Here is a 17,483-nt window from a genome sequence, read left to right as displayed (position 1 = left end):
CGCTGCCCTTTCTTAGACATTAGAACCGTGGAGCAGTGGGAGACCGCGCTGCTCAGCTCGGATCCCGAAGTGCAAGTCGAACTCGTCCAGATGGCTGAAGACGCCGCCGGGGTCCAAGGACTCCTGGCTGCCGCCTAAAGGGGGAAGAGGACCGAGGAGGATCTCCAACCTCTTCCTTTTCCCACAGGGCACAAAATAAAGTTGTTCTCTCTCTCTCTCTCTCTCTCTCTCGCTGCCCGCACTTGCTCGGTTCGCTGGGTTCACCGTTATTCGCTTGTATCCATGCTTGTCTCCGCTCTGTCGAAGACGCCGAAGACTCCGTACCGCTTCCGAGCACGAGCGAAGCCGTCGCTGCCGTGGCCCTGCTAGACGATACTGCAGTGCCATTGAGGGCAGCGGTCTTGTGCTTGTCGACTGTTTAGATACCGTGGAGGAAGCAGTCACCAGCAACGCGTTGCGCTCCAAGAAGCAGGCTACACTCACGCAGTTCTTCCGCCCCAATAAATTATTGTTTTCTTTCCGAGAAACTGTCGTATCAATAGTGAACTGCAGGGTGGTAAGAGCTCAGTGTTAGCTCGTGACTCCGCCGGCGAGATTGCTCTCATGGAAGTTTTTTTTTTGCTTCACTTTCTATATCAAATTTTCGCTATATCGAACTATTTTACAATCCTCGCGCTGTTCGATATAGGCGGGCTTTACTGTACTGTACTTCATGGCTGATATACAAGAACAGCACTGTTTCGGCTGCGGCTGCGATTTCACCCTGCGGGAATAGTGCTCACCGCACTTTTGTTTTACGCTTTCCGCTAAAAATTTCGGTCGATATTGATTCATTATTACCTAATAAACCTTCCATAACTCTTTTGCTCTTAACGGAGCTTATATTTTCTACAAGCGTTGCTGGTGGCAACTGAATATGCAGTTTGCAACTCCGGGAAACGAATTATTGCCATTGCGAACGGCCGAAGCGTCGTAAGCCGAAATACAGATTACATTAGCGCTACTGTTGAGTTGTGTGAACTTCGTAGACCTTACTATGTTTATTACACTTTAAGAACTAACAGAACAGAGCCGCATTCATTGCAGCACGAATGTTGTCGGGGCGCAGTTTTAAGTGCAATGCACTTCTTAAGCGACCCTGAACCTGCGTCCACCGGCGATGTCCGCATCACATACCCACGTGGGGGATTGGCCAGGAATCTCCTCGTCTCCCTTGGCAACGGGGGGAGATGGGCGCGCGCTGCCTGGCCGCTGACATGGCACATACCCACGTGGGGGATTGGCCAGGAATCGGGCGTGAGAAGGGCTAATGCACCCGCTTAAAGGAGTACTGACACGAAATTTCAAAGCTGAGATCCGCTCTAGCAATCAAGTACAACGACAACACAAATAGGTGTCTGTGAATAAATGCATCTTTCTTTCTTTGTACTTGTGTGTGTGTGTGTGTGATCTCTCTTTCGTGAACATTACCGAACCGCGCAAATTCAACTCGTGCATTCGCACTTTCACATTCTTCCCCTCGGGGAAATGCGGGGAATTGTTTCGCTTATCGATCACTTCACTACGACCGTTTGGCCCATCGGTAGTGTCGGCGTATTGGGTCAGCGAGACAGTCACCCCACGCCAACAAGCTATTCCAGTAACATTGCACCATTCGGACTTTCGATCGGCCGACGTGTTCGTATCGCCGTCGGCATCGTGTGAAGTGGGCGTTGCCGTCGGAAGTGGGCGTTGCCGTCGTGTCGTCCTCGTGTCGGCCTAGCCAATGGGCCTTAACGAGAAGCGTGGTAATAGAGTGAAAAAGATAAATATGGACGAACACGATAGCGTTAAGCGTGCTGCAGGAAGCGCTAATTAACCAAAGGCGCCGTCGCGAACCGTCGATGCTGAACAGACGACGCTTCTATTCGCCGGAAGTGAGAAAGAGCCGTCCAATTGGAAGATTTATGCCTCGTGACGCGGCAGGCGGAATCGATGATGTACACAGAGGAAGATGGCGGAGCCCAAAAACATGAAGGAAAGGGTGGAAACGCGGCAACAAACCTTGCAACGAAAGTGTGAGCTTTACGCTGCACGTAAAAATGTTATACTTGGCACAGCTGACGTTGACCACCCAACCTAACGACTGGGCTAGTGCATATAGTGCGCTGAAAGCGCCTTTCAGGGCCACTTCAAGTCTGCTGACGTGCTTTGAAGACGGAAGTCTGGTGATATCTATTAACATGTTCTTTACCGTATTTGCGTTTCTTTCTTCGCTGACGTTTTTTTTTTTTTTTTTGTCGTTGGGCGCCAGTTACTTCGGCATGCTTCTTTTCTCTACGCCTCGTTTGTCTCTTTCTTCGCTTTAGTTTCTTCCTCATTCAGGCACGCAATAGTCTACTACTTTAACGTTTCTAATTTAAAGGGTTCGGAAAAAAATTTTGAAATAACTAAATGAACATGCACAGTCGTTAAGTTGGGTTGTCAATGTTATATGCGTCAAGTATGACTTTTTTACGTGCAGCGGAAAGCTTACACTTTCATTGCAAAGTTTTTCGTCCCTTTCCCACCCTTGCCTGCGTGTTTTTGGACAGAGCCATTTAAATACACGTGCAATTTTGTAGGCCACGGAGACCGTGGCCGGAGCGGGCGCGCGGCCAAGCAGTGTGATGCAATTTCCGCCGTTGTCTGGTTGCGCGGCTAAAGAGAGCGAGCGAGAAAACTTTCTCTCTTGCTTGCGCAGTGCGGCTGGCGCTCGAAGTGCCTGTACTGAAGCAAAGTGCCACTTTTGAGAAACCGGCCTCGCGCTGCCCGTATAGCACCAGCCATACTGGGTAATGGTGGTGGTGATTTATTAAGAAAGCAGGGAAGAGAAAAGAACTGGCGATATTGTTAAACTCATCGGGGAGTTCACCCTCATACAACCCAGTCCATGGAAGGGAAGTGGGGGTTTTAAAGGGTAGGAAGAGAGAAAGAGAGGGAAGGAGGATGTGAGTGGGGGCAGACTATGTCGCGTTCGTCTCGTCCGAGGCTCGACGACTACAAACGCTGCACTAGTCCTGTCACAACTAGGAAGTTCAGGAGGTGCTGGAAGACCTCCGGTTGGAAGGCGTCCGATCCCGTGGGGAACAGGAAGTCTTCCAACTTGTGTCTTGGTGCACCGAGTCGCTGGAGTGCGGCCCGGAGTTCCTGCAAGGACTGTGGAACCCGACTCGCCTCAGAGCCTCACGAGTGCAAACCAAAATGCGCCCTCTGCAGTGGCGACCACCCGACGGCTAGCAAGTCCTGCCCCAAGCGCTTCTTGCCACCAGTCAACCAGAGGAAACAGGGGAAGCCTAACACCGAGCGGTGGTCGAGAACGCCCTCTCGCCAAAAGGGTGAACACTCATCCCCATCCCGATCCAGATCCAGATCTCGGAGCTGTCGCCACCTTTCTCAGGGCAACGGGCGTTGCACTTCGAGATCTCGGTCACGCTCAAAGTCCCGAGGAAGGCGTCGGAGCACCCCAAGGCGAAGAGACCTGGCATTGGCGCAGGTGAGCTGGGCACAGATGCTCTCTCCTGAAGCTCGTTCCCCATCACCTCTTGGTGCTGAGCTTAAACAAATCCAAGCTGCGAACACGCGACTAATGGAGGAGAATGCCCAGCTTAAAGCGGAAATAACCAATCTGAGAGAAGAACTACATGCCCTTCGCAATGAAATCAGGCAGCAGGCGCAACCGCAATTAACTCCAGAGAAACGCAGAAAGACAGAACGCTCACCACCAACCCCGGTCGAACCCCCGCCAGCACCGCTCACACCCGCACCGAATCTCGCAGAAATCTCACAGCAACTGGCAACTATTCTGAACTATATGCAACAAACTAACATCCGCTTTGAAAAGCTTGAAGCTCACATTCAAACTCCCCCCGCTCGCCTAGCACGGCGTGACATGAAGCCCTACAGCAGACCTACTCCCCCCCAAGAGGATCATCCGACCGAAGATGGCAGTGCACAAGAATAAACAAACCCTCAACCACAAAACCACCATATGGCAATGGAATTGTCGCGGATTCAAAAACAAGTGCGGCTCACTCTCTCAATTCGTCGCGGCGTCTACCTCACCCCCGGATGTCATAGCACTTCAAGAGACCAATTCCCCCCCTCGCCTTCCCGGCTACGTGACGTACGGAGAAGACACTGGCAATAGACTTCACACGTTGGTGAGCAAACGAATCACTGCTATCCAACACGCTCTCCAACAAGCAGAGAAATTGGGAATCCTGGTAGAGCTTATCCCACGCGCTACAAAACCGATACACAGCCTCTTCCTTTTGAACATGTATTGCAGACCCAAATGTAAAGCCGGAAGCCTCCACGATGTGATCACTCAGGCCATCCGCAAAGCGGGAAGTCATCCTCTTCTCATAACGGGCGATTTCAACGCGGCCCACCAGCTCTGGGGTTACACGTACTCTAATACACGTGGTAATGCTTTGCATGCCATCATCGAAAACTGCGACCTAACTCTCCTGACTAATCCCGCCTCCCATACGCGCATGGGCAACAGCGTCACCAAGGACACTTCACCAGATTTGGCTATGATTGGTCACATCTCTCATGCGGACTGGGCGCACCTCGGAGAATATTTAGGAAGTGACCACGCCATCTTGGCCACCACCATACACGGCACAGAGTACCGAGTCAAATTCGGCACGGCGCGTCTCACTGACTGGACCAAACTCCGAGAAGAACGACAAACAAGAGAAAAACCGACAAATCATCCACCAATCACTCTTCAAGAGTGGATATCCCGTCTCCACCAGGACGTCCAAAATCACACAAAAGTAATTGAGACGTCGACCACCGCCCCATGCGTGGACGCGTGGCTCCTCCACATGTGGGAAGCTCGCCGCAGTCTAATTAAACGCTGGCGCAAACAAAAGCTCAACCGTAAGTTAAAAAAACGCATTGCTCAGCTTACAGAGGAAGCGGCACGCTATGCCGCCTCATTGTGCAAAGAAAACTGGCTCGCCCTCTGCGATGGTACGCGTAACTCCCTTAGCACTTCCAAAACGTGGAAGCTGCTGCGTTTTCTTATAGACCCCGGCAAAAGCAAGACGGAATCCCAACGCACAATGGCCAGAATCCTTCATCAACACTCGGGAAGCACACGAAACCTGCTCGCCACTCTTACGGCCCGCTACCTTCCCACTCACCCTACGGAGCCCCTTCCCCCCTACTCTGGAAGGCCCAACCCGCTCCTGGACGACGACATCCATCTGCATGAGGTTACGGCCGCTCTGGACAAGCTTCGCCGCAATACGGCGCCCGGAATAGACCAAATAACCAACAAGGCCCTCGCTAATCTGGACACCCCTTCCCTGCTTGAGCTAACGGATTATTTCAATCACATCTGGCAGACGGGTTTACTCCCAGGTGAATGGAAAACAGCGGAAGTCAGGCTCATACCTAAGCCGGGCAAACCACCGAGCACTGATAACCATTGACCTATTTCCCTCACATCATGTGTAGGCAATTTGTTGGAGCACATCGTTTTAAACAGGCTACAAACGTACCTCGAAGATCACGATAAGCTACCTACGACCATGTTTGGCTTTCGCCATCGTCTGTCTACGCAAGACATCTTACTCCAGCTCAAGGAAGAGGTTATGCTGCCTGCCACCCGCAACTCACCCACAGCCATCCTTGCGTTGGACCTCAAGGGGGCGTTTGACAATGTTAAACACGCCGCCATCCTCTCGCAACTAAATGCTCTCGACTGCGGACCTAGAATGTATCAGTACATAAGAGATTTCCTCACAGATCGTAAGGCAATACTTAAAGTGGGAGACCTAGCCACATATCCCATCCTGCTGGGCAGCCGCGGCACACCACAAGGGGCAGTGCTCTCCCCTTTGTTATTCAATATTGCGCTGATCGGTCTCCCTCCCTTATTGGATGCTATTCCGGGCATACATCACGGCTTGTATGCAGATGATATTACCATCTGGTCGAAGACAGGATCCCTAGGCGAGATAGAGGAGCGCCTACAAACTGCAGCCAACACGGTCACTCATTACGCCAAGTCTTGCGGCCTCCAATGTGCCCCACAAAAATCGGAGCTCCTCCTTGTTTGTACAAGAAAGAAACTCCTCCAGAGGCCACCCACTGTCACCATCCACATGGAGGGCCACACCATCGTTCCCTCCTCGCATATCAAGATCCTTGGTATGACCGTTCAAGCCGATCGAACAAACTCCATCCTAATAAATAGGCTGAAACATACGTCAGACCAAGTCACACATATGATCAGGCGTGTGACCACCAAAACACGGGGAATGCGCGAGGAGGACACCCTCCGCCTCGTCCAAGCATTCATAATGTCAAGAATTACATACGCCATACCCTACGCTCTTCTCTCCAAGTCAGAAATGGAACGGCTGGATGTCATCATTCGGAAGGCCTACAAACAGGCACTCGGACTTCGCGTCAGCACGGCCACCGACAAGCTATTGAAGCTGGGCCTGCGCAATACAGCCGACGAGCTCATAGAAGCCCATCTTTCGAGCCAAAGGTTGAGGCTGGGAGTTACAAGCACTGGGAGGACTCTTCTCTCTCGTCTGGGGCTCACATCCCCTCTGCAGCGTCAGACATCTCAAATGAGAATTCTCGACCACAATATCAGGAAACAGCTGTACGTCTCACCGCTCCCTAGAAACATGCACCCTGTGCATCACTCTGGGCGCAGGGAAGCAAGAGCCAAGGCCATCCACACTTACTACGGGAGGGAACCAACCACAGTGTACACGGACGCGTCTTCCTATCCCGGCATAAGAGCAATGACAGCCGTGGTTGTACAGAACAATAAGCACGTCACCAGCCTAACCCTACCCAAATACGACCCCTTACAAGCGGAAGAAGCGGCCATCGCTCTCGCCATAACGCAAACTACCGCTAGCGTAATCATCACAGATTCGCAGCAAGCGTGCCGCAACTTCTCATGCGGACGAATTCACCGCACAACCCACCAAATCATCTGCCAGCGTCCACCAGACAGATCTATCATGATCACATGGGCACCCGCCCACTCTGCCGTCCCGGGCAACGAAACCGCCCACCTGTTGGCCCGAGAGTTATCCCGCCGGGCCCCGGGAAGCGAGCAAGAGAGGCCAACCCCGCTGATCACGTATCACGAAATAACGCAGCACTACAAGTTGGGACGTATCACCTACCCAGCACCGCATAAACACCTAACGAAAGAGGAGGAACGGCAGCTCCGTGCACTCCAGACGAATACTTTCCCCCATCCCACTAAATGCCATATCTTGCACCCCACCGTATATTCCCCGCTATGCCGCTTCTGCGGAGCCCCCGGGACGCTCTTTCATATGGTAGGGGGCTGCGCGCACGCCCCACTACATTCGCGAAATCCCTCCATTCCTTCTCGCGAGCTTTGGGAGAGAGCTCTGACCAGCTCCGACCTAAATGACCAGCGCCTGCTGGTGTTGAGGGCTGTTGAGGCGGGGAAAGCTCAAGGGGTCTTGGACTGAGGACTCCTCCCCATTGCTTTTCGCAATAAACACGTTTACTCTCTCTCTCTCTCTCCCTCGCGGTGTTGTGCTGTCGACAAGAGCACAGTAAGTGCTCGAGCGTCTCGGCCTCTGGGCAGTCGGTGCAGGTGGGGGATGCCCGGCAGCCTTGGTGGTGCAGGCTGGCTCCCACGTTGCAACAATTAAGCCGCAGGCGAAGCAGGAGTGACCGGGCGCCTCTGGTGATGCGCCCGGGCAGGACCCATGGGGCCTGAACACTGAACACTCGGGCATCTGGATGCAGGGCCTCCGCCACTTGGGTCAGGATAGTCCTTGCAGCGTCGAATGACACCACATCCCGGGAGGCTGGTACCTCTGCTTGGCAAGCAGCACCCTTGGCCAGGGCGTCTGCAACCTCGTTGCCCATGATGTCCACGTGCGATGGCAGTCAGTGAAGTCGCAGTGGACACGCCTGAGCCGCCACCGCATGAAGCTTGGCCGCCAGCGACCGCTCTACGTAGCCGCTGGAGCCGGCTGGCTGGTCTGCAGCTTTTAGACGGAGGAGGGCAGACCGAGAGTCAGTCAGGATGATGGCCCCCGTACCTGGGTGTCCTGCTTGAGAAGATCCGCGGCCAAGTGGAGCCTAGCCAGCTCGGCGTGGGTGGATGAGGCCGGGAAGGGCAGGCTGCACACCTGGCTGGTGCCAAGTTCCAGGGCCGTGCATGCGGCTCCGGCTCTACCCGTCGACTGTTGCACGGAGCCATCCGTGTACACCTGCAGAAGTCCGGCAGCGTCGCCCTGTAGCAGGGCGGCCACCTATTGGTAGATGGCCTGGGGTGGAGTGGACCTCTTTCTACGGACCCCCGGCAATGTGGTGGCGATGCGTAGAGCCTGCCTCGTGCCTGGGTGTGGTGGCTCCAGGCGGGGCCACTGCGGCAACGCGATATGGCTCTCATACGTACCGAGCAGCATGCCCATCCGAAAGTTGGGCGGGATGCGGTAGCGCTAGAGTCGTGCCGCGCCGTTCGATGTGCCCTGCAGGCGGTGGATGTGGTGGAGCCCCACCTGCAGGGCCCGCATCTGGATAGGCCACGAGCCTGCCTCCGTGTCCGTGGCCGCCACCGGAGATGTGCTTTGAAGAACCAGGCAAAGGCGGATAGCCCGGCGCTGATCCACCTCCAGCTCCTCCCACCGGCGCGGCTTGAGTTGCACCAGAGGCAGAGCATAGAGGACGGCGAACGACGCCATCCCGTGGAACACCCGCAGGGCCACGGTGTGCGTGCAGCCCTGACCACGCGCCAACAACCTCCGCATGCCCTGGTGGACCCTCGTTGTGCGTTGCCGGAGCGGCTTCACCGAAGGTAGCCAGGACAACTGGCAATCGACCAGGAGCCCCAGCCATACTGCGAAAGCAAGAGCGAAAGTTCCCCTCGCTCTCTTTAGACGCGCAACCAGCCGACAGCGGCAACCGCAGGGGCCCTGTTTGGTCATGCCCACGGTCTCCGTGGCCTACAAAATTTTGACGAAAACTGTACGTTATCAGTTCTCCCATGTGCGTTACGAAGCAGAGATCCACACCCTTTTGGCCAAAAAGGGCGTAAAATAATTGAAAAAAGGGTGTTGGGAGGCCCTTACGCCCTTTTTCTTGAATCTCAACACCCTTTTTTGTAGCTTTCCACCCTTTTTGCGTGAAAAAAAGGGTGTTGACCAACCTCAACGCCCCCTTTTTTTTAAGGGTGTTGAAAGGGTGGGGAAAAGGTGTTCAGATCATCATTGATTGAGGTCATGCATGCAATATAATTTCAAAAAGACATCCCATTGTACCATCCACCCAACCTCGTCAAAAATGTTCAAAAGCAAAAAAAAAAAAAAAAAAGCTGCCAGATTCAATAAAAAGCAGCGGCAGCACCGACGTTGAAACAGGAAAAATATCAGCCCTTGCTTATTACGACATCGACAGAATAACACTCCCCCTCCCACTTTTTGTTTCCTACAGCCTTGCACGGAGCACAGCACAGCCTTGAACTGTGACATCTGTATCATCATTCCGTCGTTCCCTGTTCCTCTCCTGCCCCACCAGCACAATCATAGCCCTCTCTGACAACAGTCATTCTCGTCACTCAGTGGAGTTATAACGTACTAGCAATCACAATTTTATTCCATTCTTATTGTTAGCGACCGTAAATATTGTGTACAAATGCAATAAACAGACCACCTAGTTTCTCCTGCAGAAACAACGTTGGAGAACAAGGCAGATATCAAAAGAAAACAAAAGTTGGGGAGGTAGTGGCATGAAATCGGGCGCTAAATAAACAGACGCCAAATAATAATACGATTACTTACACTAGAACACTGCCAAATTTCATTGCGCAGTGTTATCTTACTATCTGCTGCTTTTTTTAACGTTCAAATCGAGCGCCATAAGCTTCAGTTCGCGTTTTGTGTTTGTAAACTTTAAATATCTAAGCTTCTTTATTATAATACACACTGTAAATAATAAACCTAAAGATTATGTTATATTCAGTAAAAGAGGTAATTATTTATTGTTGTCGTTTTAATTTGTTTACGCAACTCCCTGCCAACGGCCGGTATCTTGCGTACGGCGCGCGGCGGCGTGGCCGTATTCCGGAACAGATACCCCGTGACCCGTCTTTCATCGGATTGTTTACGTGTTTACTGTGGTGTGCGGTTAAACAAGCGCAGTTATTATGATTAATTGGGCACCTCGTCGTCTTCGGTTGTGTCTGTCGTGTTCGACTTCGCGATGAAGTATTTGAGAACAACTTTGCCACCTGAAGACGGCTAATTTCGCTCGGCGCTTGCCTCTGAACGTCGCTCGCTCTTCTGCGTCGGCTCCTCTCGGTAAGCTGTCGTCACATTTGCCGCCTTTCTTGTCACTGGATGTCGTTTGTAGCTGTCATCGCCGCTTTAAGGATTCGTTAACAGGAGCACGCGTGTGTGAATTGTTTAACTGAACTGGCGAGGTTGAACCTAGAGGGCTCGTCTCTAGAAAGGCGATGTGCGAAAGATTGTGGTGCTTGCATTGAGCGCTAAACGCACTGGCGCTCAGTAACGCCGTGGCGCTCAGTAACTCAGTAACGTTTCCCATTCCGCAGCACTATATTGAACAGCTTCAGAGTTCACCACTGCGAACCACGTCTTACGCGTAGTTTATCAGAACACGGGCGGCTACTCCTCTAAACTGTGCTGCGCAGCGTTTTCGGCTTCGTTGATCACCGCAGTCGTTTGTGCCGTGTTGGGAATTGCGAGGGAGAATCGTTTGCGAGCGAATGTGCGCGCCTCGCAAGCTTCGTTGCGTTTGCGGCGAGCCACCTCACCATGTGTACGGTGCGGCGGTACGCGGGCAGTGATTTTGGCTGAATGTTGTGTTGCCCGAGACGTAACATTCGTGCACCTAATCATTTCCATTCTTGCATGTGTGGTAATCATGTGTCATCCCGTTTTAGACCTCTGGACGGTCTGAGCGCATCACGTCCCTCCATTCAACCGGACAAGAGCCACAAGCATTGTCAACAGTGTTTGGCTGCCAGAACGTAAGTTTTCAAACACAGTTTTGGTAGCACAGTGGGCTATCATACTTGAATAAGGTTCGATCACTTGAATGTACAAGTTCTCTCCCCCGTAACAATTATTGGTGTTTCATGCATAACCTAACATGTAGGCGCTCAATGGCAACCTTTATTGTTAATTTCGGAAAACTCAAAAGTTTCACCCAAAATCATAATGTGGGCGTAGCAGTTAATCACCATGTATACGAACTTCCTGGTGTTAGTCATGTTTACGGTGAAGCCATATTTCTTAGGTGGTGACACAAAAATGTTATTACCTTTGTAGTTTAGTCTTCGATAAAGCCTTACCAGTTCTGTTTTCAGCTATTTTTTGGATGTTTATCATGTGAATTGACAGTCCTTGCAGTCCACTTTTTCAAATAGTTATGTAACTGCCTGTACCATTTAAAGAGGCCTGATTGGGGTTCTGAAGGCTGCGATTTACGCACGCTAGTGCTGTACCGCCAATAAAGAAACATCCTTCCACAAAGAAAAAGATTTGAAAGTGTAAAGTTTCAGCTGCATTATTCTTAACTGGAACATGCTAATTGCTAGGCCTGGGGCTTTTCCTGAAAGCACTGTGGATGTTATGAGAGAGGAAAAACCACTCAAACACATCTGCCAAGGCCGTTGCTGCTCCAAGATGCGTGCAAGCATTGAGTCTTCTGAGCAATACATTACACCCTTTTTTTTAAACAACCGACGTGCATGCTGAACGTACTCCTGATTGGGCGTTTGCCAGGCGCGTAGCAAGGAATTTTTTTTGGGGGGGGAGGGGGGGGGGAACCGTGGTCGACCAAAAGATGGGACGGGGAAATATGTAGGCAAGGCATCTTGCGCGTTGTTTTGCAAACGAAGCTTGAAATAACTGACTTTAACATGCGATTTGTGTATGCTCAACGCTAACTGTAAAGCCCACCTTAAAGGAGCCATGAAGAGAAAATGCAAGTTGGTTTTATTCGAAAGATTTCGTGTTTTATAGTGCCCCCAGCGCTTGTCCGGATACAAATGGTGCTTTATTCACTGAGAAATTAAACAATTTAGGTTAAAATTTTGATTTTCCCGCTCAATAGTGCGTTTTCGTGGTCCCAAATGACATCACAGGAACCGACCGCTCTGCAGCCTAGAGTACCTTCATTCACGCATCCGCCGTACAGGGCAGAGACACGTATACGCTGGCGGCGCCATTTTCGGTTGCTCGCTCGCCGCCGAAGCAAGTCATTGTGTCAAAACCGCGCTAAAATTATCGCCGCAACGCGGTTTACTGAAGAAGTTTGAATCATATTGTCTGTTTCGCGTTGCTAGGTCTCGTGGGAAACGAAAAGAATAACGCGTTGAGCCCGTTGGCCCAATTGCGGCGGCACGGGACCGTTCAAAGGTTGTCTCCACCCTGTACAGCGGTGTTGGTTTGTTCCCGCGTTTTTTTACGTTCTGTAACCTAGATGGCGCCACCATACCGTGGCAAGCGTTTGGTTTGTTTTTGCCCGCATTTAAATCTGGCTTGTTTTTGTTCTGGGAGAAAATATTCGTTCCCTGAAACAGTGCTCGCTCGACAAATGGGGTCACGTAAGACACCGTTGCTTGCGTCAATCGGCCAGTGTCGTCTGAGACAACCCCAAGCCCCGCAGTGCTGTGCAGCTAAACCAAGCATGCTGTGCGCAGTACGAACAGCAGAACGCATCAGTACTTCTATGTTTACATGTGCTTTCGTAACTTCCACTGTTTGTCCCATCATTCTTATTGCTTTGTAAAGAATGTGCCCTAAATTTAAGCGCAAATCGCTCATTCGTCTAGTTTGTAAGCTCTACCTAATTGGCGTCTGCTTCTGCCAGCCTCCGCCAATCGCAGAGCTTAGCTCATGTGACATCATAGGTTCTGTTGCGGGAAATGAGCTGGTGGGTCGCATGACCATTCCCGTTTTTCCTAATTATGTAGCTTATTTGAGCGAAGTTTACGTTAAAAGGGGTGTCAGTATGATTCTAACGAGACAATCTTTTCAATGAACCAAACTTGTGTTTTCTCTTCATGGCTCCTTTAAGGAGCTTAGATGGTGATGATAATTATGATCACCTAAATTCCCGTTCGCTGGTCTATGGGCAGACCACGGGCGAATCATTCGTCCGCAGAGCAGGTGGTTAGGCGGACCCACGCTCGTGAGCGTGATCATGAGTGCGCTCGTGAGTGGCGCGCGGTCCCCGAAGTTCGTCGGGAGGAAGTGGAGGCCAACACTGAATGTTTGCTATCAAGATTCTCGTGTTTTAGATTTTCCTTTAGAAAAGGGACTATTAAGTTTTCTTGTCAGCTATGAAGTACAGTCGAGCACGATTTGAAGGTTATCGCGCCAGCATCGAGCGGCCAAGCGTGCCACCAGCCCACGGTTTCGTTTCGGAACCATGAAAATCGAGATTTCGCACTCTTCGCTCCCTTGTTGGCTGTTCCATGATACAACAATGGCCCGCACGACTGACTTGCCACCCTTTGGGTTTCAAGCTGTACATTCGTTGTTATCAAGCACAGACTTGGACTTGGTTGCCCTTTATTACGCCGACGATAACGAAACTTGCATGGAATATTTGCTAAAGCTGGTGTTCTTTCTGCTTCGTTTGAAAGAGTAGCTTTCCCGCGACAACCATCGAATCGCAGTGGACTGTACATGTGGCGCATTCGTATATTATGGCGGTGAAGCTAGCAAACGTGCGTCTTCGTCCTTAAGTAATCGCCTTTTGTTATTTTTTGTGCTAGTAACGTGAGTAGTAAACTTGCGCTAAGCAGAACACCTTATTGCACTGCTGTTGAATGTTGAGCTTGTTGCACGTTTCTTAAATTTCATTATATTTCTATCTGTTAAATTGAAACAGACATGGCTTCAGTAAAATTCCGGTTAAGCAAATACAGAATGCTGATTCTAACCAAGAGGGAGGTCAAGGAAACAGTGGAATAGTGCCAAAAAAACAAAGCTCCGCAATAAGGAGAATTGTGTAGTTTTGTTGATGTGGAGGAAATACAACATGGGCAGAGCAATGCTTTTTATGCAGCAGAAATTATGGATCTGCAATAGTCAATGAAATGCGATGTCGGTAGAAAAATAAACATATCAAGGATTGATAGTTGACTGAACAAAATACAGCGACATGCTCTGTCATGTGATTATACTTTGTACCAGTGTAAAGACAAGGAATGACACGCTCCCGACCACATGTAAGCCTATATGAGGCTTTTCCTGCTGTTCTGCCATTCCCCGGCCGTGCTGTTCCGCCATTGAAACAGTAGGGCTGTTTTGATCGGCTCGCGGCAGGTTCCCGGTGCTTGTCGGTGTATCCGGCGCGAAATGCAGCCGGGCTGTATATATTGACAGGTACAGCATCTGGAGCGGGCGCAGGGATCAGACGTTGACATAGCCCTTGTTTTCAGCTTTATGTGAGCAAGAATGTCCTTAAAACTGCAGGTGACTTCAGGCGGCTTTTCAGGCTGCCTAAACCGCACCCCAGCCTTGGCATAAAACATTATGAAGGGGGGGGGGGGGAGCACCTGGACCCCCCCCCCCCCCCTTGGCTACGCCCTTGGCGTGTGCTTATTCTTTCTTGCATCCACCACATTCAAGTCGTCACGTTGAATTGGGAATGCTGGAATCCAGCATATGCTGGCAAGATACGAGAGCTTGAACACAACCCACTTTCCCGCAATGAGTTTTCAAAGATCTCCACCACCTGAAGGTACTGAAGTGAGATGTAAGCATTGCCTGAAAACCATTCCAGATAAGGGTACGAAATCATAGTTATGGGCCTTTCTCGTCCATTTACGTGTTTTGAACAAAAAAAGTGCCATTTAAAGGTAACACGTCGTTCCCTGCCGATTTCTGATGCCTGATTAAGTTTGTGGGCATAAATTTAGCAGCTTTCTCACATGTCTAACGTGTATGCGGGCTTGTTAGGAGTGAAGTAGGTAAAAATTGAAAGGTTTGATTGTAGTTGTGTATAGATTGATTGATTGATTGTAAGTTTTTAACGCGCCGATGCAACGCGGGCGATGAGGCGCGCCGTAGTGGAGGGCTCCGGATTAATTTTGACCACCTGGGGATCTTTAACGTGCGCCGAAATCTCGTACACACGGGCGTTTTTGCTTTTCGCCTCCATCAGAAAAGCGGCCGCCGCGAGTTGTGTATAGATTACCTACATTGTTTTCATTCCTAGAAAAGAAAAATTGAGGTAACCCTGCCAATTGTTCTGCATTGCTGCATTTTATTATGCTTGTATGATTCGTAGAACCTGCAGGAGTTCAGCTGCTTGTTAAAGGAAAAATGAACAACGGTACAAAAAAAAAGAGCATCTACTAAATAAAAATCTTCACAATCGCAGGATGCCAACGGTCCACCTACCAACTTGCGTCCTGCATTGTTTCTGCTGGCTGGAGCGGCGCATGGAGCATTTTTCAGCTTCTCGAAGTTTGTGATCAAGCGCTGCCCCAAGTGAAGGATGCCGCAGACGGATCTTCTGTTTTAATGCCACAATTTCATGTGCTGAGCACTTACTCGTAAGGCATTTTAAATATTCATCATCCCAGAGGGTATGTTACCTTCGTCTTGGGTGGAATGTGGCTGCAATCAGGTTATTTGTGACGGAAACAAGTGAACCACGTGGTGAGAGTCATTGAGGCCTTGTTGATTGCGCATGCTTCTGAAATAACGTTTTCATTCAGCTGAATACTTTCTAAATATTACAATTTGTGAACAAAATATGATAAAAGTCATGATTAGTTGTACTACAGTGCAGGAAAGAAATGCCAGCACATGTTTTAAGAGCCTCTTATATTTCAGGTCATTGGCTGGTGAGCAGTAAAACAGAACTCAAAATTGTTTAAAGTGAAATCAAATATTTGTTGTCACCAGTGCATGACCCGTAGTAAAAGCTATCTGGTCTCCCAATTTCAAATGAGACAGGAAATGCCAAAAAAATAAGGAAATAAACAAGACAGCTTGCTACAATAAACCAATTCAAAGAATTGCTCAATGTCTATGAAGTGGTAATTCAGGCGGGTTAGTTCGGTGTTGATGAAATACAAGCAGGCACTCGCCTGGTCAAAAACAAATAAACAAATAAAGACGTTTTGGGGCCCCTACTGGTCCCTTCATCACAATGAAAGGGGGGTGAAAGGTCTCGATTATTTATAGGTTCGGTGGCGCAGAGTGCGCATGTGTATCTCGGGGAGATTACCCTGTGACCGGATAATCGTGCTTTTAGTTGGTTGAATATGCACTGATTCTAAAAGTAGTCGTTCAGAAAGACGCGGCGAACAGCTTGCTGGCCCACCTCAACAGTATGGAACGTGCCATTCAGTTCACGTCAGAAGAGGGGGCCGATGGCAAACTTCCCTTCCTGGACGTCCTCGTGTCTCGGCAGGGCCAGAGGCTACGTTTCAGCGTGTACCGCAAGGAAACGCACACAGGCCGCTACCTGAACTTCAACTCCGTGCTCCCCGCTTCCCGCAAGACGGCTGTTGTTAGCACGCTACTGCAGCGTGCGAAAAGATTGTGCTCGAAGCCCGAGGATGCGGCGGTGGACACGGCAAAGGTACGGGACGACCTGGCTAGCTGCGGTTACCCTAGGCACTTTAAAAACGCAACGGAACGCCAACTGACCCGACGGGGACAACTGGACGTGCCTCCTGCCCCGATGAAGCGAGCTCCTGTGCCCTACCTTCCAGGAACAAGTGAATGTTTGGCACGTATCCTACGGGAATATGACGTGCAGGTGGCCCACGTTCCAGCCAAAAAGATGCGTCATGAGCTCGTGAGAGTCGAGGACCGCTTGCCCAAGGAGCGCTTCTCCGGTGTGGTATACGAGATACCTTGTGCAGACTGCAGTGGCGTGTATATCGGGGAATCAGGAAATTATAAGAATCGTCTGCAGCAGTACGCACGTGACGTAAAGAATAAAAGCGTCCGCAACAATGCTTTAGCCGAACACGCCGTCGTGAATGACCACAAGATTGATTGGGACAATGCAAGAATCGTCGCTACAGAAAAAGTGACAGCATCACGGCTACATCTGGAATCACTAATCATTCAGACCACATCTAACACAGTCAAACGTAACGACGGAAATCTAAACCCGATCTACACACTCTCTTTGCAGCGATTATTTAAGCCCACTTAAACGACCCACTTCTGGTGATGCATTTATTGTGAACAAGGCTTCCGTGCTGGAAGCCCAAACGTCAGTACGTTTTGTTTGGACTGGTCGGCGTCTCTTTTTCGTTCCTAATCCTACATAGGTGAAACTGGAAATTTTTAAAAGAATTCAATAGCACCAGAACGATGTCAAAAAAAGGCAATGCAAGTTGAATTGCCTTGGCGGATCATCACCTGGCTACTGACCACCCCATCGATTAGGATTCCGCAAGCATAATCGCATCAGAGAAGCGCCTG

General features: G+C 50.3%; 1 long non-coding RNA gene across 1 annotated transcript; it reads left to right on the top strand.

The window, feature by feature from the left end:
* The first annotated feature begins 10,123 nt into the window (after nt 1–10,123).
* LOC144167813 (uncharacterized) lies at nt 10,124–16,132 on the top strand. Its single transcript, XR_013322129.1, has 3 exons — nt 10,124–10,352; nt 10,958–11,044; nt 15,415–16,132. It is a non-coding gene; the product is annotated as an uncharacterized LOC144167813 (long non-coding RNA).
* Nucleotides 16,133–17,483: the final 1,351 nt, after the last annotated feature.

Source organism: Haemaphysalis longicornis, unplaced genomic scaffold (assembly GCF_048455015.1).
Source record: "Haemaphysalis longicornis isolate Haplotype H1 unplaced genomic scaffold, Haemaphysalis longicornis Haplotype H1 scaffold_1, whole genome shotgun sequence".
In the NCBI taxonomy this organism is placed as follows: domain Eukaryota; kingdom Metazoa; phylum Arthropoda; class Arachnida; order Ixodida; family Ixodidae; genus Haemaphysalis; species Haemaphysalis longicornis.
The sequence above is the reverse complement of the archived record's forward strand: the minus strand, read 5'-3'. Positions and strand labels throughout refer to the sequence as shown.